This window comes from Pseudophryne corroboree, unplaced genomic scaffold, assembly GCF_028390025.1.
Source record: "Pseudophryne corroboree isolate aPseCor3 unplaced genomic scaffold, aPseCor3.hap2 scaffold_129, whole genome shotgun sequence".
NCBI lineage: Eukaryota > Metazoa > Chordata > Amphibia > Anura > Myobatrachidae > Pseudophryne > Pseudophryne corroboree.
This window is the reverse complement of record NW_026967915.1, coordinates 1233496-1257712: the sequence shown is the minus strand read 5'-3', so window position 1 is coordinate 1257712 and position 24217 is coordinate 1233496. Positions and strand designations below refer to the sequence as shown.

At 35.0% G+C, this 24217-nt stretch overlaps 14 non-coding genes across 14 annotated transcripts; all 14 read left to right on the top strand.

Moving 5' to 3' along the window:
* The first annotated feature begins 596 nt into the window (after positions 1-596).
* TRNAR-CCU (transfer RNA arginine (anticodon CCU)) lies at positions 597-669 on the top strand. The gene has a single exon. It is a non-coding gene; the product is annotated as a tRNA-Arg (tRNA).
* A 2722-nt stretch (positions 670-3391) lies between these two features.
* TRNAR-CCU (transfer RNA arginine (anticodon CCU)) lies at positions 3392-3464 on the top strand. The gene has a single exon. It is a non-coding gene; the product is annotated as a tRNA-Arg (tRNA).
* A 1759-nt stretch (positions 3465-5223) lies between these two features.
* Positions 5224-5296, top strand: TRNAR-CCU (transfer RNA arginine (anticodon CCU)). The gene has a single exon. It is a non-coding gene; the product is annotated as a tRNA-Arg (tRNA).
* A 1793-nt stretch (positions 5297-7089) lies between these two features.
* Positions 7090-7162, top strand: TRNAR-CCU (transfer RNA arginine (anticodon CCU)). The gene has a single exon. It is a non-coding gene; the product is annotated as a tRNA-Arg (tRNA).
* An 872-nt stretch (positions 7163-8034) lies between these two features.
* TRNAR-CCU (transfer RNA arginine (anticodon CCU)) lies at positions 8035-8107 on the top strand. Its single transcript has one exon. It is a non-coding gene; the product is annotated as a tRNA-Arg (tRNA).
* Positions 8108-9892: 1785 nt separating this feature from the next.
* TRNAR-CCU (transfer RNA arginine (anticodon CCU)) lies at positions 9893-9965 on the top strand. The gene has a single exon. It is a non-coding gene; the product is annotated as a tRNA-Arg (tRNA).
* Positions 9966-12721: 2756 nt separating this feature from the next.
* TRNAR-CCU (transfer RNA arginine (anticodon CCU)) lies at positions 12722-12794 on the top strand. The gene has a single exon. It is a non-coding gene; the product is annotated as a tRNA-Arg (tRNA).
* Positions 12795-13646: 852 nt separating this feature from the next.
* TRNAR-CCU (transfer RNA arginine (anticodon CCU)) lies at positions 13647-13719 on the top strand. The gene has a single exon. It is a non-coding gene; the product is annotated as a tRNA-Arg (tRNA).
* Positions 13720-15559: 1840 nt separating this feature from the next.
* TRNAR-UCU (transfer RNA arginine (anticodon UCU)) lies at positions 15560-15632 on the top strand. The gene has a single exon. It is a non-coding gene; the product is annotated as a tRNA-Arg (tRNA).
* A 1867-nt stretch (positions 15633-17499) lies between these two features.
* TRNAR-CCU (transfer RNA arginine (anticodon CCU)) lies at positions 17500-17572 on the top strand. The gene has a single exon. It is a non-coding gene; the product is annotated as a tRNA-Arg (tRNA).
* A 1902-nt stretch (positions 17573-19474) lies between these two features.
* TRNAR-CCU (transfer RNA arginine (anticodon CCU)) lies at positions 19475-19547 on the top strand. Its single transcript has one exon. It is a non-coding gene; the product is annotated as a tRNA-Arg (tRNA).
* Positions 19548-20407: 860 nt separating this feature from the next.
* On the top strand, positions 20408-20480 carry TRNAR-UCU (transfer RNA arginine (anticodon UCU)). Its single transcript has one exon. It is a non-coding gene; the product is annotated as a tRNA-Arg (tRNA).
* A 924-nt stretch (positions 20481-21404) lies between these two features.
* Positions 21405-21477, top strand: TRNAR-CCU (transfer RNA arginine (anticodon CCU)). The gene has a single exon. It is a non-coding gene; the product is annotated as a tRNA-Arg (tRNA).
* A 907-nt stretch (positions 21478-22384) lies between these two features.
* TRNAR-UCU (transfer RNA arginine (anticodon UCU)) lies at positions 22385-22457 on the top strand. The gene has a single exon. It is a non-coding gene; the product is annotated as a tRNA-Arg (tRNA).
* The last annotated feature ends 1760 nt before the right edge of the window (positions 22458-24217 follow it).

Sequence of the window (24217 nt, the reverse complement as noted above, 5' to 3'; positions counted from 1 at the left end):
GATTGTATTGAATAAAATCCACATCTAGCATAACTGTTTTATGCTGCAAAGTGCTCCAGTGGTGCAATTGGACAGCGCGTGGTACTTATAAGACAGTATCTGTTGAGCAATGTCAAGGTTGTGAATTCAAGTCTCACCTGAAGCAGTTTTGTTTACAGTTTTTTTCCTTTTTCTTATGTCATTAGTCATTGATTATAATCTTCTACCTTAATATTTAATATGATAGAAAGAAAGAAAGAAAGAAAGAAAGAAAGAAAGAAAGAAAGAAAGAAAGAAAGAAAGAAAAAAACACAAATATGATTGTGAATTTAAGTTGTCAGCACACATCTGCTTTGGATCAAATGCACTGCATATCTTCCTTCAGTCAGCCAACAAAACAGCAATTGAAAAGATTAACACACTGTTGGTAAAGCAGTTGCATCAAATAGATTTTTTGCAATATAGCATGATAATCCATACTGACAGCTCTGGATAGTACCAGCACATTTCTTGCTGGACTTGGTAATGCAAAGAACACAGTAAACCGCTTTACTTTTTCTCAAAAATAAATAATTGACTATTAAAAACCTATCAGCCTTGAATGAGAAAGTCAGTAAGCCCCAGTGGCCTAATGGATAAGGCACTGGCCTCCTAAGCCAGGGATTGTGGGTTCAAGTCCCATCTGGGGTGGAACTAATTAAAGCAGCTGTGTCGTCACTAGAGTTGATATTTTATCCTTGCTTCAACTGTACAACAGTCTTGTATTGTTTAGATTGCAAAAACATGACCACAGAAGCTAAAAATGACATTTATTATAACATTGTTGTGTTTTTTTTGTTTACTTTTCTATCACTGTGGAAAGCTTATTCAAGTGCCATCTGGCATGCATGATCCTTTGTTGCTCATCATTCATCACCAAAAATGATTTTCTTTTTAAATTCTTATGACTGTACTGATTGTATTGAATAAAATCCACATCTAGCATAACTGTTTTATGCTGCAAAGTGCTCCAGTGGTGCAAATGGACAGCGCGTGGTACTTATAAGACAGTATATGTTGAGCAATATCAAGGTTGTGAATTCAAGCCTCACCTGGAGCAGTTTTGTTTACAGTTTTTTTCCTTTTTCTTATGTCATTAGTCATTGATTATAATCTTCTACCTTAATATTTAATATGATATTACAAAGGATGGAAGAAAGAAAGAAAGAAAGAAAGAAAGAAAGAAAGAAAGAAAGAAAGAAAGAAAGAAAGAAAAAACACAAACATGATTGTGAATTTAAGTTGTCAGCACACATCTGCTTTGGTTCAAATGCACTGCATATCTTCCTTCAGTCAGCCAACAAAACAACAATGGAAAAGATTAACATACTGTAGGTAAAGCAGTTACATTAAATTGATTTTTTTCAATAGAGCATGATAATCCATACTGGCAGCTCTGGATAGTACCAGCACATTTCATGCTGGACTTGGTAATGCAAAGAACACAGTAAACAGCTTCACTTTTTCTCAAAAATAAATAATTGACTATTAAAAACCTATCAGTTTTGAAGGAGAAAGTCAGTAAGCCCCAGTGGCCCTTTGGATAAAGCACTGGCCTCCTAAGCCAGGGATTGGGGGTTCAAGTCCCATCTGGGGTGGAACTCATTAAAACAGCTGTGTCGTCGCTAGAGTTGATATTGTATCCTTGCTACAACAGTCTTGTAGTGTTTAGATTGCAAAAACATGACCACAGAAGCTAAAAATGACATTTATTATAACATTGTTGTTGTTTTTTTGTTTACTTTTCTATCACTGTGGAAAGCTTATTCAAGTGCCATCTGGCATGCATGATCCTTTGTTGCTCATCATTCATCACCAAAAATGATTTTCTTTTTAAATTCTTATGACTGTACTGATTGTATTGAATAAAATCCACATCTAGCATAACTGTTTCATGCTGCAAAGTGCTCCAGTGGTGCAATTGGACAGCGCGTGGTACTTATAAGACAGTATCTGTTGAGCAATGTCAAGGTTGTGAATTCAAGTCTCACCTGAAGCAGTTTTGTTTACAGTTTTTTTCCTTTTTCTTATGTCATTAGTCATTGATTATAATCTTCTACCTTAATATTTAATATGAAAGAAAGAAAGAAAGAAAGAAAGAAAGAAAGAATGAAAGAAAGAAAGAAAGAAAAAAACACAAACATGATTGTGAATTTAAGTTGTCAGCACACATCTGCTTTGGTTCAAATGCACTGCATATCTTCCTTCAGTCAGCCAACAAAACAACAATGGAAAAGATTAACATACTGTATGTAAAGCAGTTGCATCAAATTTATTTTTTGCAATAGAGCATGATAATCCATACTGGCAGCTCTGGATAGTACCAGCACATTTCATGCTGGACTTAGTAATGCAAAGAACACAGTAAACAGCTTCACTTTTTCTCAAAAATAAATAATTGACTATTAAAAACCTATCAGTCTTGAAGGAGAAAGTCAGTAAGCCCCAGTGTACTAATAGATAAGGCACTGGCCTCCTAAGCCAGAGATTGTGGGTTCAAGTCCTATCTGGAGTGAAACTCATTAAAGCAGCTGTGTTGTCACTAGAGTTGATATTTTATCCTTGCTTCAACTGTACAACAGTCTTGTAGTGTTTAGATTGCAAAAACATGACCACAGAAGCTAAAAATGACATTTATTATAACATTGTTGTGGTTTTTTTTTTACTTTTCTATCACCGTGGAAAGCTTAATCAAGTGCCATCTGGCATGCATGATCCTTTGTTGCTCATCATTCATCACCAAAAATGATTTTCTTTGTAAATTCTTATGACTGTACTGATTGTATTGAATAAAATCCACATCTAGCATAACTGTTTTATGCTGCAAAGTGCTCCAGTGGTGCAATTGGACAGCGCGTGGTACTTATAAGACAGTATCTGTTGAGCAATGTCAAGGTTGTGAATTCAAGTCTCACCTGAAGCAGTTTTGTTTACAGTTTTTTTCCTTTTTCTTATGTCATTAGTCATTGATTATAATCTTCTACCTTAATATTTAATATGATATAAGAAAGAAAGAAAGAAAGAAAGAAAGAAAGAAAGAAAGAAAGAAAGAAAGAAAGAAAAAAACACAAATATGATTGTGAATTTAAGTTGTCAGCACACATCTGCTTTGGATCAAATGCACTGCATATCTTCCTTCAGTCTGCCAACAAAAAAGCAATTGAAAAGATTAACACACTGTTGGTAAAGCAGTTGCATCAAATAGATTTTTTGCAATATAGCATGATAATCCATACTGACAGCTCTGGATAGTACCAGCACATTTCTTGCTGGACTTGGTAATGCAAAGAACACAGTAAACCGCTTTACTTTTTCTCAAAAATAAATAATTGACTATTAAAAACCTATCAGCCTTGACTGAGAAAGTCAGTAAGCCCCAGTGGCCTAATGGATAAGGCACTGGCCTCCTAAGCCAGGGATTGTGGGTTCAAGTCCCATCTGGGGTGGAACTCATTAAAGCAGCTGTGTCGTCACTAGAGTTGATATTTTATCCTTGCTTCAACTGTACAACAGTCTTGTATTGTTTAGATTGCAAAAACATGACCACAGAAGCTAAAAATGACATTTATTATAACATTGTTGTGTTTTTTTTGTTTACATTTCTATCACTGTGGAAAGCTTATTCAAGTGCCATCTGGCATGCATGATCCTTTGTTGCTCATCATTCATCACCAAAAATGATTTTCTTTTTAAATTCTTATGACTGTACTGATTGTATTGAATAAAATCCACATCTAGCATAACTGTTTTATGCTGCAAAGTGCTCCAGTGGTGCAAATGGACAGCGCGTGGTACTTATAAGACAGTATATGTTGAGCAATATCAAGGTTGTGAATTCAAGCCTCACCTGGAGCAGTTTTGTTTACAGTTTTTTTCCTTTTTCTTATGTCATTAGTCATTGATTATAATCTTCTACCTTAATATTTAATATGATATTACAAAGGATGGAAGAAAGAAAGAAAGAAAGAAAGAAAGAAAGAAAGAAAGAAAGAAAGAAAGAAAGAAAAAACACAAACATGATTGTGAATTTAAGTTGTCAGCACACATCTGCTTTGGTTCAAATGCACTGCATATCTTCCTTCAGTCAGCCAACAAAACAACAATGGAAAAGATTAACATACTGTAGGTAAAGCAGTTGCATTAAATTGATTTTTTTCAATAGAGCATGATAATCCATACTGGCAGCTCTGGATAGTACCAGCACATTTCATGCTGGACTTGGTAATGCAAAGAACACAGTAAACAGCTTCACTTTTTCTCAAAAATAAATAATTGACTATTAAAAACCTATCAGTTTTGAAGGAGAAAGTCAGTAAGCCCCAGTGGCCCTTTGGATAAAGCACTGGCCTCCTAAGCCAGGGATTGGGGGTTCAAGTCCCATCTGGGGTGGAACTCATTAAAACAGCTGTGTCGTCGCTAGAGTTGATATTGTATCCTTGCTACAACAGTCTTGTAGTGTTTAGATTGCAAAAACATGACCACAGAAGCTAAAAATGACATTTATTATAACATTGTTGTTGTTTTTTTGTTTACTTTTCTATCACTGTGGAAAGCTTATTCAAGTGCCATCTGACATGCATGATCCTTTGTTGCTCATCATTCATCACCAAAAATGATTTTCTTTTTAAATTCTTATGACTGTACTGATTGTATTGAATAAAATCCACATCTAGCATAACTGTTTCATGCTGCAAAGTGATCCAGTGGTGCAATTGGACAGCGCGTGGTACTTATAAGACAGTATCTGTTGAGCAATGTCAAGGTTGTGAATTCAAGTCTCACCTGAAGCAGTTTTGTTTACAGTTTTTTTCCTTTTTCTTATGTCATTAGTCATTGATTATAATCTTCTACCTTAATATTTAATATGAAAGAAAGAAAGAAAGAAAGAAAGAAAAAAACACAAATATGATTGTGAATTTAAGTTGTCAGCACACATCTGCTTTGGATCAAATGCACTGCATATCTTCCTTCAGTCAGCCAACAAAACAGCAATTGAAAAGATTAACACACTGTTGGTAAAGCAGTTGCATAAAATAGATTTTTTGCAATATAGCATGATAATCCATACTGACAGCTCTGGATAGTACCAGCACATTTCTTGCTGGACTTGGTAATGCAAAGAACACAGTAAACCGCTTCACTTTTTCTCAAAAATAAATAATTGACTATTAAAAACCTATCAGCCTAGAATGAGAAAGTCAGTAAGCCCCAGTGGCCTAATGGATAAGGCACTGGCTTCCTAAGCCAGGGATTGTGGGTTCAAGTCCCATCTGGGGTGGAACTTATTAAAGCAGAAGTGTTGTCACTAGAGTTGATATTTTATCATTGCTTTGGCTTTAACTGTACAACAGTCTTGTATTGTTTAGATTGCAAAAACATGACCACAGAAGCTAAAAATGACATTTATTATAACATTGTTGTGTTTTTTTTGTTTACTTTTCTATCACTGTGGAAAGCTTATTCAAGTGCCATCTGGCATGCATGATCCTTTGTTGCTCATCATTCATCACCAAAAATGATTTTCTTTTTAAATTCTTATGACTGTACTGATTGTATTGAATAAAATCCACATCTAGCATAACTGTTTTATGCTGCAAAGTGCTCCAGTGGTGTAATTGGACAGCGCGTGGTACTTATAAGACAGTATATGTTGAGCAATATCAAGGTTGTGAATTCAAGCCTCACCTGGAGCAGTTTTGTTTACAGTTTTTTTCTTATGTCATAAGTCATTGATTATAATCTTCTACCTTAATATTTAATATGATATTACCAAGGATGGAAGAAAGAAAGAAAGAAAGAAAGAAAGAAAGAAAGAAAGAAAGAAAGAAAGAAAGAAAGAAAGAAAAAAACACAAATATGATTGTGAATTTAAGTTGTCAGCACACATCTGCTTTGGTTCAAATGCACTGCATATCTTCCTTCAGTCAGCCAACAAAACAACAATGGAAAAGATTAACGTACTGTAGGTAAAGCAGTTGCATCAAATTGATTTTTTGCAATAGAGCATGATAATCCATACTGGCAGCTCTGGATAGTACCAGCACATTTCATGCTGGACTTGGTAATGCAAAGAACACAGTAAACAGCTTCACTTTTTCTCAAAAATAAATAATTGACTATTAAAAACCTATCAGTTTTGAAGGAGAAAGTCAGTAAGCCCCAGTGGCCCTTTGGATAAGGCACTGGCCTCCTAAGCCAGGGATTGGGGGATCAAGTCCCATCTGGGGTGGAACTCATTAAAGCAGCTGTGTCGTCGCTAGAGTTGATATTTTATCCTTGCTTCAACTGTACAACAGTCTTGTAGTGTTTAGATTGCAAAAACATGACCACAGAAGCTAAAAATGACATTTATTATAACATTGTTGTTGTTTTTTTGTTTACTTTTCTATCACTGTGGAAAGCTTATTCAAGTGCCATCTGGCATGCATGATCCTTTGTTTCTCATCATGCATCACCAAAAATGATTTTCTTTTTAAATTCTTATGACTGTACTGATTGTATTGAATAAAATCCACATCTAGCATAACTGTTTTATGCTGCAAAGTGCTCCAGTGGTGCAATTGGACAGCGCGTGGTACTTATAAGACAGTATCTGTTGAGCAATGTCAAGGTTGTGAATTCAAGTCTCACCTGAAGCAGTTTTGTTTACAGTTTTTTTCCTTTTTCTTATGTCATTAGTCATTGATTATAATCTTCTACCTTAATATTTAATATGATAGAAAGAAAGAAAGAAAGAAAGAAAGAAAGAAAGAAAAAGAAAAAAACACAAATATGATTGTGAATTTAAGTTGTCAGCACACATCTGCTTTGGATCAAATGCACTGCATATCTTCCTTCAGTCAGCCAACAAAACAGCAATTGAAAAGATTAACACACTGTTGGTAAAGCAGTTGCATCAAATAGATTTTTTGCAATATAGCATAATAATCCATACTGACAGCTCTGGATAGTACCAGCACATTTCTTGCTGGACTTGGTAATGCAAAGAACACAGTAAACCGCTTCACTTTTTCTCAAAAATAAATAATTGACTATTAAAAACCTATCAGCCTTGAATGAGAAAGTCAGTAAGCCCCAGTGGCCTAATGGATAAGGCACTGGCCTCCTAAGCCAGGGATTGTGGGTTCAAGTCCCATCTGGGGTGGAACTTATTAAAGCAGCTGTGTTGTCACTAGAGTTGATATTGTATCCTTGCTTTGGCTTTAACTGTAAAACAGTCTTGTATTGTTTAGATTGCAAAAACATGACCACAGAAGCTAAAAATGACATTTATTATAACATTGTTGTGGGTTTTTTTTTACTTTTCTATCACCGTGGAAAGCTTAATCAAGTGCCATCTGGCATGCATGATCCTTTGTTGCTCATCATTCATCACCAAAAATGATTTTCTTTGTAAATTCTTATGACTGTACTGATTGTATTGAATAAAATCCACATCTAGCATAACTGTTTTATGCTGCAAAGTGCTCCAGTGGTGCAATTGGACAGCGCGTGGTACTTATAAGACAGTATCTGTTGAGCAATGTCAAGGTTGTGAATTCAAGTCTCACCTGAAGCAGTTTTGTTTACAGTTTTTTTCCTTTTTCTTATGTCATTAGTCATTGATTATAATCTTCTACCTTAATATTTAATATGATATTACAAAGGAAGAAAGAAAGAAAGAAAGAAAGAAAGAAAGAAAGAAAGAAAGAAAGAAAGAAAGAAAAAAACACAAATATGATTGTGAATTTAAGTTGTCAGCACACATCTGCTTTGGATCAAATGCACTGCATATCTTCCTTCAGTCAGCCAACAAAAAAGCAATTGAAAAGATTAACACACTGTTGGTAAAGCAGTTGCATCAAATAGATTTTTTGCAATATAGCATGATAATCCATACTGACAGCTCTGGATAGTACCAGCACATTTCTTGCTGGACTTGGTAATGCAAAGAACACAGTAAACCGCTTTACTTTTTCTCAAAAATAAATAATTGACTATTAAAAACCTATCAGCCTTGAATGAGAAAGTCAGTAAGCCCCAGTGGCCTAATGGATAAGGCACTGGCCTCCTAAGCCAGGGATTGTGGGTTCAAGTCCCATCTAGGGTGGAACTCATTAAAGCAGCTGTGTCGTCACTAGAGTTGATATTTTATCCTTGCTTCAACTGTACAACAGTCTTGTATTGTTTAGATTGCAAAAACATGACCACAGAAGCTAAAAATGACATTTATTATAACATTGTTGTGTTTTTTTTGTTTACTTTTCTATCACTGTGGAAAGCTTATTCAAGTGCCATCTGGCATGCATGATCCTTTGTTGCTCATCATTCATCACCAAAAATGATTTTCTTTTTAAATTCTTATGACTGTACTGATTGTATTGAATAAAATCCACATCTAGCATAACTGTTTTATGCTGCAAAGTGCTCCAGTGGTGCAAATGGACAGCGCGTGGTACTTATAAGACAGTATCTGTTGAGCAATATCAAGGTTGTGAATTCAAGCCTCACCTGGAGCAGTTTTGTTTACAGTTTTTTTCCTTTTTCTTATGTCATTAGTCATTGATTATAATCTTCTACCTTAATATTTAATATGATATTACAAAGGATGGAAGAAAGAAAGAAAGAAAGAAAGAAAGAAAGAAAGAAAGAAAGAAAGAAAGAAAAAAACATGATTGTGAATTTAAGTTGTCAGCACACATCTGCTTTGGTTCAAATGCACTGCATATCTTCCTTCAGTCAGCCAACAAAACAACAATGGAAAAGATTAACATACTGTAGGTAAAGCAGTTGCATTAAATTGATTTTTTTCAATAGAGCATGATAATCCATACTGGCAGCTCTGGATAGTACCAGCACATTTCATGCTGGACTTGGTAATGCAAAGAACACAGTAAACAGCTTCACTTTTTCTCAAAAATAAATAATTGACTATTAAAAACCTATCAGTTTTGAAGGAGAAAGTCAGTAAGCCCCAGTGGCCCTTTGGATAAAGCACTGGCCTCCTAAGCCAGGGATTGGGGGTTCAAGTCCCATCTGGGGTGGAACTCATTAAAACAGCTGTGTCGTCGCTAGAGTTGATATTGTATCCTTGCTACAACAGTCTTGTAGTGTTTAGATTGCAAAAACATGACCACAGAAGCTAATTATGACATTTATTATAACATTGTTGTTGTTTTTTTGTTTACTTTTCTATCACTGTGGAAAGCTTATTCAAGTGCCATCTGGCATGCATGATCATTTGTTGCTCATCATTCATCACCAAAAATGATTTTCTTTTTAAATTCTTATGACTGTACTGATTGTATTGAATAAAATCCACATCTAGCATAACTGTTTTATGCTGCAAAGTGCTCCAGTGGTGCAATTGGACAGCGCGTGGTACTTATAAGACAGTATCTGTTGAGCAATGTCAAGGTTGTGAATTCAAGTCTCACCTGAAGCAGTTTTGTTTACAGTTTTTTTCCTTTTTCTTATGTCATTAGTCATTGATCATAATCTTCTACCTTAATATTTAATATGATAGAAAGAAAGAAAGAAAGAAAGAAAGAAAGAAAGAAAGAAAGAAAGAAAGAAAGAAAGAAAAAACACAAATATGATTGTGAATTTAAGTTGTCAGCACACATCTGCTTTGGATCAAATGCACTGCATATCTTCCTTCAGTCAGCCAACAAAACAGCAATTGAAAAGATTAACACACTGTTGGTATAGCAGTTGCATCAAATAGATTTTTTGCAATATAGCATGATAATCCATACTGACAGCTCTGGATAGTACCAGCACATTTCTTGCTGGACTTGGTAATGCAAAGAACGCAGTAAACCGCTTCACTTTTTCTCAAAAATAAATAATTGACTATTAAAAACCTATCAGCCTTGAATGAGAAAGTCAGTAAGCCCCAGTGGCCTAATGGATAAGGCACTGGCCTCCTAAGCCAGGGATTGTGGGTTCAAGTCCCATCTGGGGTGGAACTTATTAAAGCAGCTGTGTTGTCACTAGAGTTGATATTTTATCCTTGCTTTGGCTTTAACTGTACAACAGTCTTGTATTGTTTAGATTGCAAAAACATGACCACAGAAGCTAAAAATGACATTTATTATAACATTGTTGTGTTTTTTTTGTTTCCTTTTCTATCACTGTGGAAAGCTTATTCAAGTGCCATCTGGCATGCATGATCCTTTGTTGCTCATCATTCATCACCAAAAATGATTTTCTTTTTAAATTCTTATGACTGTACTGATTGTATTGAATAAAATCCACATCTAGCATAACTGTTTTATGCTGCAAAGTGCTCCAGTGGTGTAATTGGACAGCGCGTGGTACTTATAAGACAGTATATGTTGAGCAATATCAAGGTTGTGAATTCAAGCCTCACCTGGAGCAGTTTTGTTTACAGTTTTTTTCTTATGTCATTAGTCATTGATTATAATCTTCTACCTTAATATTTAATATGATATTACCAAGGATGGAAGAAAGAAAGAAAGAAAGAAAGAAAGAAAGAAAGAAAGAAAGAAAGAAAGAAAGAAAGAAAGAAAGAAAAAACAAACACAAACATGATTGTGAATTTAAGTTGTCAGCACACATCTGCTTTGGTTCAAATGCACTGCATATCTTCCTTTAGACAGCCAACAAAACAACAATGGAAAAGATTAACATACTGTAGGTAAAGCAGTTGCATTAAATTGATTTTTTTGCAATAGAGCATGATAATCCATACTGGCAGCTCTGGATAGTACCAGCACATTTCATGCTGGACTTGGTAATGCAAAGAACACAGTAAACAGCTTCACTTTTTCTCAAAAATAAATAATTGACTATTAAAAACCTATCAGTTTTGAAGGAGAAAGTCAGTAAGCCCCAGTGGCCCTTTGGATAAGGCACTGGCCTCCTAAGCCAGGGATTGGGGGATCAAGTCCCATCTGGGGTGGAACTCATTAAAGCAGCTGTGTCGTCGCTAGAGTTGATATTTTATCCTTGCTTCAACTGTACAACAGTCTTGTAGTGTTTAGATTGCAAAAACATGACCACAGAAGCTAAAAATGACATTTATTATAACATTGTTGTTGTTTTTTTGTTTACTTTTCTATCACTGTGGAAAGCTTATTCAAGTGCCATCTGGCATGCATGATCCTTTGTTTCTCATCATTCATCACCAAAAATGATTTTCTTTTTAAATTCTTATGACTGTACTGATTGTATTGAATAAAATCCACATCTAGCATAACTGTTTTATGCTGCAAAGTGCTCCAGTGGTGCAATTGGACAGCGCGTGGTACTTATAAGACAGTATCTGTTGAGCAATGTCAAGGTTGTGAATTCAAGTCTCACCTGAAGCAGTTTTGTTTACAGCTCTTTTCCTTTTTCTTATGTCATTAGTCATTGATTATAATCTTCTACCTTAATATTTAATATGATATTACAAAGGATGAAAGGAAGAAAGAAAGAAAGAAAGAAAGAATGAAAGAAAGAAAGAAAGAAAAAAACACAAACATGATTGTGAATTTAAGTTGTCAGCACACATCTGCTTTGGTTCAAATGCACTGCATATCTTCCTTCAGTCAGCCAACAAAACAACAATGGAAAAGATTAACATACTGTATGTAAAGCAGTTGCATCAAATTGATTTTTTGCAATAGAGCATGATAATCCATACTGGCAGCTCTGGATAGTACCAGCACATTTCATGCTGGACTTAGTAATGCAAAGAACACAGTAAACAGCTTCACTTTTTCTCAAAAATAAATAATTGACTATTAAAAACCTATCAGTCTTGAAGGAGAAAGTCAGTAAGCCCCAGTGTACTAATAGATAAGGCACTGGCCTCCTAAGCCAGAGATTGTGGGTTCAAGTCCTATCTGGAGTGAAACTCATTAAAGCAGCTGTGTTGTCACTAGAGTTGATATTTTATCCTTGCTTCAACTGTACAACAGTCTTGTAGTGTTTAGATTGCAAAAACATGACCACAGAAGCTAAAAATGACATTTATTATAACATTGTTGTGGTTTTTTTTTAACTTTTCTATCACCGTGGAAAGCTTAATCAAGTGCCATCTGGCATGCATGATCCTTTGTTGCTCATCATTCATCACCAAAAATGATTTTCTTTGTAAATTCTTATGACTGTACTGATTGTATTGAATAAAATCCACATCTAGCATAACTGTTTTATGCTGCAAAGTGCTCCAGTGGTGCAATTGGACAGCGCGTGGTACTTATAAGACAGTATCTGTTGAGCAATGTCAAGGTTGTGAATTCAAGTCTCACCTGAAGCAGTTTTGTTTACAGTTTTTTTCCTTTTTCTTATGTCATTAGTCATTGATTATAATCTTCTACCTTAATATTTAATATGATAGAAAGAAAGAAAGAAAGAAAGAAAGAAAGAAAGAAAGAAAGAAAGAAAGAAAGAAAAAGAAAAAAACACAAATATGATTGTGAATTTAAGTTGTCAGCACACATCTGCTTTGGTTCAAATGCACTGCATATCTTCCTTCAGTCAGCCAACAAAACAGCAATTGAAAAGATTAACACACTGTTGGTAAAGCAGTTGCATCAAATAGATTTTTTGCAATATAGCATAATAATCCATACTGACAGCTCTGGATAGTACCAGCACATTTCTTGCTGGACTTGGTAATGCAAAGAACACAGTAAACCGCTTCACTTTTTCTCAAAAATAAATAATTGACTATTAAAAACCTATCAGCCTTGAATGAGAAAGTCAGTAAGCCCCAGTGGCCTAATGGATAAGGCACTGGCCTCCTAAGCCAGGGATTGTGGGTTCAAGTCCCATCTGGGGTGGAACTTATTAAAGCAGCTGTGTTGTCACTAGAGTTGATATTTTATCCTTGCTTTGGCTTTAACTGTAAAACAGTCTTGTATTGTTTAGATTGCAAAAACATGACCACAGAAGCTAAAAATGACATTTATTATAACATTGTTGTGGGGTTTTTTTTACTTTTCTATCACCGTGGAAAGCTTAATCAAGTGCCATCTGGCATGCATGATCCTTTGTTGCTCATCATTCATCACCAAAAATGATTTTCTTTGTAAATTCTTATGACTGTACTGATTGTATTGAATAAAATCCACATCTAGCATAACTGTTTTATGCTGCAAAGTGCTCCAGTGGTGCAATTGGACAGCGCGTGGTACTTATAAGACAGTATCTGTTGAGCAATGTCAAGGTTGTGAATTCAAGTCTCACCTGAAGCAGTTTTGTTTACAGTTTTTTTCCTTTTTCTTATGTCATTAGTCATTGATTATAATCTTCTACCTTAATATTTAATATGATATTACAAAGGAAGAAAGAAAGAAAGAAAGAAAGAAAGAAAGAAAGAAAAAAACACAAATATGATTGTGAATTTAAGTTGTCAGCACACATCTGCTTTGGATCAAATGCACTGCATATCTTCCTTCAGTCAGCCAACAAAAAAGCAATTGAAAAGATTAACACACTGTTGGTAAAGCAGTTGCATCAAATAGATTTTTTGCAATATAGCATGATAATCCATACTGACAGCTCTGGATAGTACCAGCACATTTCTTGCTGGACTTGGTAATGCAAAGAACACAGTAAACCGCTTTACTTTTTCTCAAAAATAAATAATTGACTATTAAAAACCTATCAGCCTTGAATGAGAAAGTCAGTAAGCCCCAGTGGCCTAATGGATAAGGCACTGGCCTCCTAAGCCAGGGATTGTGGGTTCAAGTCCCATCTAGGGTGGAACTCATTAAAGCAGCTGTGTCGTCACTAGAGTTGATATTTTATCCTTGCTTCAACTGTACAACAGTCTTGTATTGTTTAGATTGCAAAAACATGACCACAGAAGCTAAAAATGACATTTATTATAACATTGTTGTGTTTTTTTTGTTTACTTTTCTATCACTGTGGAAAGCTTATTCAAGTGCCATCTGGCATGCATGATCCTTTGTTGCTCATCATTCATCACCAAAAATGATTTTCTTTTTAAATTCTTATGACTGTACTGATTGTATTGAATAAAATCCACATCTAGCATAACTGTTTTATGCTGCAAAGTGCTCCAGTGGTGCAAATGGACAGCGCGTGGTACTTATAAGACAGTATCTGTTGAGCAATATCAAGGTTGTGAATTCAAGCCTCACCTGGAGCAGTTTTGTTTACAGTTTTTTTCCTTTTTCTTATGTCATTAGTCATTGATTATAATCTTCTACCTTAATATTTAATATGATATTACAAAGGATGGAAGAAAGAAAGAAAGAAAGAAAGAAAGAAAGAAAGAAAGAAAGAAAGAAAGAAAGAAAGAAAGAAAAAAACATGATTGTGAATTTAAGTTGTCAGCACACATCTGCTTTGGTTCAAATGCACTGCATATCTTCCTTCAGTCAGCCAACAAAACAACAATGGAAAAGATTAACATACTGTAGGTAAAGCAGTTGCATTAAATTGATTTTTTTCAATAGAGCATGATAATCCATACTGGCAGCTCTGGATAGTACCAGCACATTTCATGCTGGACTTGGTAATGCAAAGAACACAGTAAACAGCTTCACTTTTTCTCAAAAATAAATAATTGACTATTAAAAACCTATCAGTTTTGAAGGAGAAAGTCAGTAAGCCCCAGTGGCCCTTTGGATAAAGCACTGGCCTCCAAAGCCAGGGATTGGGGGTTCAAGTCCCATCTGGGGTGGAACTCATTAAAACAGCTGTGTCGTCGCTAGAGTTGATATTGTATCCTTGCTACAACAGTCTTGTAGTGTTTAGATTGCAAAAACATGACCACAGAAGCTAATTATGACATTTATTATAACATTGTTGTTGTTTTTTTGTTTACTTTTCTATCACTGTGGAAAGCTTATTCAAGTGCCATCTGGCATGCATGATCCTTTGTTGCTCATCATTCATCACCAAAAATGATTTTCTTTTTAAATTCTTATGACTGTACTGATTGTATTGAATAAAATCCACATCTAGCATAACTGTTTTATGCTGCAAAGTGCTCCAGTGGTGCAAATGGACAGCGCGTGGTACTTATAAGACAGTATATGTTGAGCAATATCAAGGTTGTGAATTCAAGCCTCACCTGGAGCAGTTTTGTTTACAGTTTTTTTCCTTTTTCTTATGTCATTAGTCATTGATTATAATCTTCTACCTTAATATTTAATATGATATTACAAAGGATGGAAGAAAGAAAGAAAGAAAGAAAGAAAGAAAGAAAGAAAGAAAGAAAGAAAGAAAGAAAGAAAGAAAGAAAGAAAGAAAGAAAAAAAGAATAAACACAAACATGATAGTGAATTTAAGTTGTCAGCACACATCTGCTTTGGTTCAAATGCACTGCATATCTTCCTTCAGTCAGCCAACAAAACAACAATGGAAAAGATTAAAATACTGTAGGTAAAGCAGTTGCATCAAATTGATTTTTTGCAATAGAGCATGATAATCCATACTGGCAGCTCTGGATAGTACCAGCACATTTCATGCTGGACTTGGTAATGCAAAGAACACAGTAAACAGCTTCACTTTTTCTCAAAAATAAATAATTGACTATTAAAAACCTATCAGTCTTGAAGGCGAAAGTCAGTAAGCCCCAGTGGCCTAATGGATAAGGCACTGGCCTTCTAAGCCAGGGATTGTGGGTTCAAGTCCCATCTGGGGTGGAACTCATTAAGGCAGCTGTGTTGTCACTAGAGTTGATATTTTATCCTTGCTGCAACTGTACAACAGTCTTGTAGTGTTTAGATTGCAAAAACATGACCACAGAAGCTAAAAATGACATTTATTATAACATTGTTGTGGTTTTATTTTTACTTTTCTATCACTGTGGACAGCTTATTCAAGTGCCATCTGCATACATGTTCCTTTGTTGCTCATCATTCATCATCAAAAATGATTTTCTTAATAAATTTAATGACTTTACTGATTGTATTGAATAAAATCCACATCTAGCATAACTGTTTTATGCTGCAAAGTGCTCCAGTGGTGCAATTGGATAGCGCGTGGTACTTATAAGACAGTATATGTTGAGCAATATCAAGGTTGTGAATTCAAGCCTCACCTGGAGCAGTTTTGTTTACAGTTTTTTTCCTTTTTCTTATGTCATTAGTCATTGATTATAATCTTCTACCTTAATATTTAATATGATATTACAAAGGATGGAAGAAAGAAAGAAAGAAAGAAAGAAAGAAAGAAAGAAAGAAAGAAAGAAAGAAAGAAAGAAAGAAAGAAAGAAAGAAAGAAAGAAAGAAAAAACACAAATATTATTGTGAATTTAAGTTGTCAGCACACATCTGCTTTGGTTCAAATGCACTGCATATCTTCCTTCAGTCAGCCAACAAAACAGCAATTGAAAAGATTAACACACTGTTAGTAAAGCAGTTGCATCAAATAGATTTTTTGCAATATAGCATGATACTCCATACTGACAGCTCTGGATAGTACCAGCACATTTCTTGCTGGACTTGGTAATGCAAAGAACACAGTAAACAGCTTCACTTTTTCTCAAAAATAAACAATTGACTATTAAAAACCTATCAGTCTTGAATGAGAAAGTCAGTAAGCCCCAGTGGCCTAATGGATAAGGCACTGGCCTCCAAAGCCAGGGTGTTGGGGGTTCAAGTCCCATCTGGGTTGGAACTCATTAAAGCAGCTGTGTCGACACTAGAGTTGATATTTTATCCTTGCTTCAACTGTACAACAGTCTTGTAGTGTTTAGATTGCAAAAACATGACCACAGAAGCTAAAAATGACATTTATTATAACATTGTTGTGGGTTTTTTGTTTACTTTTCTATCACTGTGGAAAGCTTATTCAAGTGCCATCTGGCATGCATGATCCTTTGTTGCTCATCATTCATCACCAAAAATGATTTTCTTTTTAAATTCTTATGACTGTACTGATTGTATTGAATAAAATCCACATCTAGCATAACTGTTTTATGCTGCAAAGTGCTCCAGTGGTGCAATTGGACAGCGCGTGGTACTTATAAGACAGTATCTGTTGAGCAATGTCAAGGTTGTGAATTCAAGTCTCACCTGAAGCAGTTTTGTTTACAGTTTTTTTCCTTTTTCTTATGTCATTAGTCATTGATTATAATCTTCTACCTTAATATTTAATATGATATTACACAGGATGGAAGAAAGAAAGAAAGAAAGAAAGAAAGAAAGAAAGAAAGAAAGAAAGAAAGAAAGAAAGAAAGAAAGAAAGAAAGAAAGAAAAAACACAAACATGATTGTGAATTTAAGTTGTCAGCACACATCTGCTTTGGTTCAAATGCACTGCATATCTTCCTTCAGTCAGCCAACAAAACAACAATGGAAAAGATTAACATACTGTATGTAAAGCAGTTGCATCAAATTGATTTTTTGCAATAGAGCATGATAATCCATACTGGCAGCTCTGGATAGTACCAGCACATTTCATGCTGGACTTGGTAATGCAAAGAACACAGTAAACAGCTTCACTTTTTCTCAAAAATAAATAATTGACTATTAAAAACCTATCAGTCTTGAATGAGAAAGTCAGTAAGCCCCAGTAGCTTAATGGATAAGGCACTGGCCTCCTAAGCCAGGGATTGTGGGTTCAAGTCCCATCTGGGGTGGAACTCATTAAAGCAGCTGTGTTGTCATTAGGATTGATATTTTATCCTTGCTTCAACTGTACAACAGTCTTGTAGTGTTTAGATTGCAAAAACATGATCACAGAAGCTAAAAATGACATTTATTATAACATTGTTGTGGGTTTTTTTTTTACTTTTCTATCACTGTGGAAAGCTTATTCAAGTGCCATCTGGCATGCATGATCCTTTGTTGCTCATCATTCATCACCAAAAATGATTTTCTTTTTAAATTCTTATGACTGTACTGATTGTATTGAATAAAATCCACATCTAGCATAACTGTTTTATGCTGCAAAGTGCTCCAGTGGTGCAATTGGACAGCGCGTGGTACTTATAAGACAGTATCTGTTGAGCAATGTCAAGGTTGTGAATTCAAGTCTCACCTGAAGCAGTTTTGTTTACAGTTTTTTTCCTTTTTCTTATGTCATTAGTCATTGATTATAATCTTCTACCTTAATATTTAATATGATATTACACAGGATGGAAGAAAGAAAGAAAGAAAGAAAGAAAGAAAGAAAGAAAGAAAGAAAGAAAGAAAGAAAGAAAGAAAGAAAGAAAGAAAGAAAGAAAGAAAGAAAAAACACAAACATGATTGTGAATTTAAGTTGTCAGCACACATCTGCTTTGGTTCAAATGCACTGCATATCTTCCTTCAGTCAGCCAACAAAACAACAATGGAAAAGATTAACATACTGTATGTAAAGCAGTTGCATCAAATTGATTTTTTGCAATAGAGCATGATAATCCATACTGGCAGCTCTGGATAGTACCAGCACATTTCATGCTGGACTTGGTAATGCAAAGAACACAGTAAACAGCTTCACTTTTTCTCAAAAATAAATAATTGACTATTAAAAACCTATCAGTCTTGAAGGAGAAAGTCAGTAAGCCCCAGTGGCCTAATGGATAAGGCACTAGCCTCTTAAGCCAGGGATTGTGGGTTCAAGTCCCGTCTGGGGTGGAACTCATTAAAGCAGCTGTGTTGTCACTAGAGTTGATATTTTATCCTTGCTTCAACTGTACAACAGTCTTGTAGTGTTTAGATTGCAAAAACATGACCACAGAAGCTAAAAATGACATTTATTATAACATTGTTGTGGGTTTTTTGTTTACTTTTCTATCACTGTGGAAAGCTTATTCAAGTGCCATCTGGCATGCATGATCCTTTGTTGCTCATCATTCATCACCAAAAATGATTTTCTTTTTAAATTCTTATGACTGTACTGATTGTATTGAATAAAATCCACATCTAGCATAACTGTTTTATGCTGCAAAGTTCTCCAGTGGTGCAATTGGTCAGAGCGTGGTACTTATAAGACAGTATCTGTTGAGCAATATCAAGGTTGTGTATTCAAGCCTCACCTGGAGCAGTTTTGTTTACGGTTTTTTTCCTTTTTCTTATGTCATTAGTCATTGATTATAATATTCTACCTTAATATTTAATATGATATTACAAAGGATGGAAGAAAGAAAGAAAGAAAGAAAGAAAGAAAGAAAGAAAGAAAGAATGAAAGAAAGAAAGAAAGAAAGAAAGAAAGAAAGAAAGAAAGAAAGAAAAAGAAAGAAAGAAAGAAAAAACACAAACATGATTGTGAATTTAGGTTGTCAGCACACATCTGCTTTTGTTCAAATGCACTGCATATCTTCCTTCAGTCAGCCAACAAAACAACAATGGAAAAGATTAACATACTGTAGGTAAAGCAGTTGCATCAAATTGATTTTTTGCAATAGAGCATGATAATCCATACTGGCAGCTCTGGATAGTACCAGCACATTTCATGCTGGACTTGGTAATGCAAAGAACACAGTAAACAGCTTCACTTTTTCTCAAAAATAAATAATTGACTATTAAAACCTATCAGTCTTGAAGGAGAAAGTCAGTAAGCCCCAGTGGCCTAATGGATAAGGCACTGGCCTCCTATGCCAGGGATTGTGGGTTCAAGTCCCATCTAGGGTGGAACTCATTAAAGCAGCTGTGTTGTCACTAGAGTTGATATTTTATCCTTGCTTCAACTGTACAACAGTCTTGTAGTGTTTAGATTGCAAAAACATGACCACAGAAGCTAAAAATGACATTTATTATAACATTGTTGTGGGTTTTTTGTTTACTTTTCTATCACTGTGGAAAGCTTATTCAAGTGCCATCTGGCATGCATGATCCTTTGTTGCTCATCATTCATCACCAAAAATGATTTTCTTTTTAAATTCTTATGACTGTACTGATTGTATTGAATAAAATCCACATCTAGCATAACTGTTTTATGCTGCAAAGTTCTCCAGTGGTGCAATTGGTCAGAGCGTGGTACTTATAAGACAGTATCTGTTGAGCAATATCAAGGTTGTGTATTCAAGCCTCACCTGGAGCAGTTTTGTTTACGGTTTTTTTCCTTTTTCTTATGTCATTAGTCATTGATTATAATCTTCTACCTTAATATTTAATATGATATTACAAAGGATGGAAGAAAGAAAGAAAGAAAGAAAGAAAGAAAAAGAAAGAAAGAAAGAAAAAACACAAACATGATTGTGAATTTAGGTTGTCAGCACACATCTGCTTTTGTTCAAATGCACTGCATATCTTCCTTCAGTCAGCCAACAAAACAACAATGGAAAAGATTAACATACTGTAGGTAAAGCAGTTGCATCAAATTGATTTTTTGCAATAGAGCATGATAATCCATACTGGCAGCTCTGGATAGTACCAGTACATTTCATGCTGGACTTGGTAATGCAAAGAACACAGTAAACAGCTTCACTTTTTCTCAAAAATAAATAATTGACTATTAAAAACCTATCAGTCTTGAAGGAGAAAGTCAGTAAGCCCCAGTGGCCTAATGGATAAGGCACTGGCCTTCTAAGCCAGGGATTGTGGGTTCAAGTCCCATCTAGGGTGGAACTCATTAAAGCAGATGTGTTGTCACTAGAGTTGATATTTTATCCTTGCTTCAACTGTACAACAGTCTTGTAGTGTTTAGATTGCAAAAACATGACCACAGAAGCTAAAAATGACATTTATTATAACATTGTTGTGGGTTTTTTGTTTACTTTTCTATCACTGTGGAAAGCTTATTCAAGTGCCATCTGGCATGCATGATCCTTTGTTGCTCATCATTCATCACCAAAAATGATTTTCTTTTTAAATTCTTATGACTGTACTGATTGTATTGAATAAAATCCACATCTAGCATAACTGTTTTATGCTGCAAAGTTCTCCAGTGGTGCAATTGGTCAGAGCGTGGTACTTATAAGACAGTATCTGTTGAGCAATATCAAGGTTGTGTATTCAAGCCTCACCTGGAGCAGTTTTGTTTATGGTTTTTTTCCTTTTTCTTATGTCATTAGTCATTGATTATAATCTTCTACCTTAATATTTAATATGATATTACAAAGGATGGAAGAAAGAAAGAAAGAAAGAAAGAAAGAAAGAAAGAATGAAAGAAAGAAAGAAAGAAAGAAAGAAAGAAAGAAAGAAAGAAAGAAAGAAAGAAAGAGAAAGAAAGAAAGAAAAAACACAAACATGATTGTGAATTTAGGTTGTCAGCACACATCTGCTTTTGTTCAAATGCACTGCATATCTTCCTTCAGTCAGCCAACAAAACAACAATGGAAAAGATTAACATACTGTAGGTAAAGCAGTTGCATCAAATTGATTTTTTGCAATAGAGCATGATAATCCATACTGGCAGCTCTGGATAGTACCAGCACATTTCATGCTGGACTTGGTAATGCAAAGAACACAGTAAACACCTTCACTTTTTCTCAAAAATAAATAATTGACTATTAAAAACCTATCAGTCTTGAAGGAGAAAGTCAGTAAGCCCCAGTGGCCTAATGGATAAGGCACTGGCCTCCTAAGCCAGGGATTGTGGGTTCAAGTCCCGTCTGGGGTGGAACTCATTAAAGCAGCTGTGTCGTCACTAGATTTGATATTTTATCCTTGCTTCAACTGTACAACAGTCTTGTAGTGTTTAGATTGCAAAAACATGACCACAGAAGCTAAAAATGACATTTATTATAACATTGCTGTGGTCTTTTTTTTTTACTTTTCTATCACTGTGGAAAGCTTATTCAAGTGCCATCTGGCATTCATGATCCTTTGTTGCTCATCATTCATCACCAAAAATGATTTTCTTTTTAAATTCTTATGACTGTACTGATTGTATTGAATAAAATCCACATCTAGCATAACTGTTTTATGCTGCAAAGTGCTCCAGTGGTGCAATTGGACAGCGCATGGTACTTATAAGACAGTATCTGTTGAGCAATGTCAATGTTGTGAATTCAAGTCTCACCTAAAGCAGTTTTGTTTACAGTTTTTTTCCTTTTTCTTATGTCATTAGTCATTGATTATAATCTTCTACCTTAATATTTAATATGATATTACAAAGGATGGAAGAAAGAAAGAAAGAAAGAAAGAAAGAAAGAAAGAAAGAAAGAAAGAAAGAAAGAAAGAAAGAAAGAAAGAAAGAAAGAAAGAAAAAAAGAATAAACACAAACATGATAGTGAATTTAAGTTGTCAGCACACATCTGCTTTGGTTCAAATGCACTGCATATCTTCCTTCAGTCAGCCAACAAAACAACAATGGAAAAGATTAAAATACTGTAGGTAAAGCAGTTGCATCAAATTGATTTTTTGCAATAGAGCATGATAATCCATACTGGCAGCTCTGGATAGTACCAGCACATTTCATGCTGGACTTGGTAATGCAAAGAACACAGTAAACAGCTTCACTTTTTCTCAAAAATAAATAATTGACTATTAAAAACCTATCTGTCTTGAAGGAGAAAGTCAGTAAGCCCCAGTGGCCTAATGGATAAGGCACTGGCCTTCTAAGCCAGGGATTGTGGGTTCAAGTCCCATCTGGGGTGGAACTCATTAAGGCAGCTGTGTTGTCACTAGAGTTGATATTTTATCCTTGCTGCAACTGTACAACAGTCTTGTAGTGTTTAGATTGCAAAAACATGACCACAGAAGCTAAAAGTGACATTTATTATAACATTGTTGTGGTTTTATTTTTACTTTTCTATCACTGTGGACAGCTTATTCAAGTGCCATCTGCATACATGTTCCTTTGTTGCTCATCATTCATCATCAAAAATGATTTTCTTAATAAATTTAATGACTGTACTGATTGTATTGAATAAAATCCACATCTAGCATAACTGTTTTATGCTGCAAAGTGCTCCAGTGGTGCAATTGGATAGCGCGTGGTACTTATAAGACAGTATATGTTGAGCAATATCAAGGTTGTGAATTCAAGCCTCACCTGGAGCAGTTTTGTTTACAGTTTTTTTCCTTTTTCTTATGTCATTAGTCATTGATTATAATCTTCTACCTTAATATTTAATATGATATTACAAAGGATGGAAGAAAGAAAGAAAGAAAGAAAGAAAGAAAGAAAGAAAGAAAGAAAGAAAGAAAGAAAGAAAGAAAGAAAGAAAGAAAGAAAAAACACAAATATTATTGTGAATTTAAGTTGTCAGCACACATCTGCTTTGGTTCAAATGCACTGCATATCTTCCTTCAGTCAGCCAACAAAACAGCAATTGAAAAGATTATCACACTGTTGGTAAAGCAGTTGCATCAAATAGATTTTTTTGCAATATAGCATGATACTCCATACTGACAGCTCTGGATAGTACCAGCACATTTCTTGCTGGACTTGGTAATGCAAAGAACACAGTAAACAGCTTCACTTTTTCTCAAAAATAAACAATTGACTATTAAAAACCTATCAGTCTTGAATGAGAAAGTCAGTAAGCCCCAGTGGGCTAATGGATAAGGCACTGGCCTCCAAAGCCAGGGTATTGGGGGTTCAAGTCCCATCTGGGTTGGAACTCATTAAAGCAGCTGTGTCGACACTAGAGTTGATATTTTATCCTTGCTTCAACTGTACAACAGTCTTGTAGTGTTTAGATTGCAAAAACATGACCACAGAAGCTAAAAATGACATTTATTATAACATTGTTGTGGGTTTTTTGTTTACTTTTCTATCACTGTGGAAAGCTTATTCAAGTGCCATCTGGCATGCATGATCCTTTGTTGCTCATCATTCATCACCAAAAATGATTTTCTTTTTAAATTCTTATGACTGTACTGATTGTATTGAATAAAATCCACATCTAGCATAACTGTTTTATGCTGCAAAGTGCTCCAGTGGTGCAATTGGACAGCGCGTGGTACTTATAAGACAGTATCTGTTGAGCAATGTCAAGGTTGTGAATTCAAGTCTCACCTGAAGCAGTTTTGTTTACAGTTTTTTTCCTTTTTCTTATGTCATTAGTCATTGATTATAATCTTCTACCTTAATATTTAATATGATATTACACAGGATGGAAGAAAGAAAGAAAGAAAGAAAGAAAGAAAGAAAGAAAGAAAGAAAGAAAGAAAGAAAGAAAAAACACAAACATGATTGTGAATTTAAGTTGTCAGCACACATCTGCTTTGGTTCAAATGCACTGCATATCTTCCTTCAGTCAGCCAACAAAACAACAATGGAAAAGATTAACATACTGTATGTAAAGCAGTTGCATCAAATTGATTTTTTGCAATAGAGCATGATAATCCATACTGGCAGCTCTGGATAGTACCAGCACATTTCATGCTGGACTTGGTAATGCAAAGAACA